General features: G+C 34.8%; 1 long non-coding RNA gene across 1 annotated transcript; it reads left to right on the top strand.

The window, feature by feature from the left end:
• The first annotated feature begins 389 nt into the window (after positions 1-389).
• Positions 390-1,177, top strand: LOC108977396. The gene is made up of 3 exons (XR_001994031.1): positions 390-799; positions 862-1,048; positions 1,117-1,177. It is a non-coding gene; the product is annotated as an uncharacterized LOC108977396 (long non-coding RNA).

Here is a 1,177-nt window from a genome sequence, read left to right as displayed (position 1 = left end):
TATACCACCACGGTAGAGGAGGAGTAGAGTCACTATCAGCTGATTTTATGTAAACAAAGCCACAGCTGAGAGGTGCCACTGTAGAAACGTCAAGGGGGTTCGGGGTTGAGTTTCTCTTGAAAAACCAAGATGGCCGACTTTTAACCGGAAAATGGTTGCATTGTGTTATTTTCTAAAAATGAATGGAAAAGTTGTCACAAAAATATTGGTTATATATAAAACCTTTATATATTTTCGAAAGAAAATATTTTGATTTTAATATATATTTTTAAAGATGAGAACAATATTAGCAATTACATGAAAAATTCAGTTTTTTATTTGTGCTTCTTTGTAACTGTGGTAAGTTCACCAGAGAAAAATGTTATGAACAAATAAGCAACCATGCCGAATGGTGGGGTCCAGAATATACTCATTCACAGCCATATTTATATTTTTGTCATAATAATGCAGGTTTTTGCAAGACAATTTGTTTTAATTTATTTCATGGAACAATCCTCTACCGTGGTTTCCTTAGTTATTTGATCTGCAAGAAGTGTTTGCATATTTCCATTGAAAAAATAAATAACACATCGACTGGGATTTTACTCCAATAAAAGTATAAAATAAGTAAACAAGGCTTCGTTAATATTGCTGCGTAATGGGTCGGGTGCTGTTCCAATTATATGATTTAAGAGATGAAAAAGCGATAACCGATGCTGTGAAGTACTCAAATGTAGTTAACAACTTAGTTGGTCTAGAATTCGAGACAAAATTTTAAATTCGATGACGTGCTCGTGGAAGGTGCACGTCGCATTGCTAGGTAAGCTAAAATTAAACTTTATTTCAAAAGATTTGCCATGTATTTTTTAATTTTTTTTATAGAATCGGCAAAGAAACTGGTGTACAACGTTTGATTGTTTGTTTGCCTTAAACGCTAGTCCCAAACCAATGAGCTTTATGCTTGAGGGTGGAAGCAACTTTTTGAAGAGCAAATGCTACGGTAAATGTGCTGTTCGGATGTTACACAAGCTATGGTCAATTGCGCTAAAGATCCCGATCRAGCTGTTGGGTAGGTTTTGAGCRAAATTGAATTTAYATACTTTCTATTATGCTAAACACTCAACACCCACCTTGCAGACCAAAGCGTTACCAGTTGAGCAAATTAATTGATTGGTTCCATCGTGTTATGCGCAAAGAT

This window comes from Bactrocera latifrons, unplaced genomic scaffold (assembly GCF_001853355.1).
Source record: "Bactrocera latifrons isolate USDA-ARS-PBARC rearing strain unplaced genomic scaffold, ASM185335v1 scaffold_883, whole genome shotgun sequence".
NCBI classification, from domain to species: domain Eukaryota; kingdom Metazoa; phylum Arthropoda; class Insecta; order Diptera; family Tephritidae; genus Bactrocera; species Bactrocera latifrons.
The sequence above is the reverse complement of the archived record's forward strand: the minus strand, read 5'-3'. Positions and strand labels throughout refer to the sequence as shown.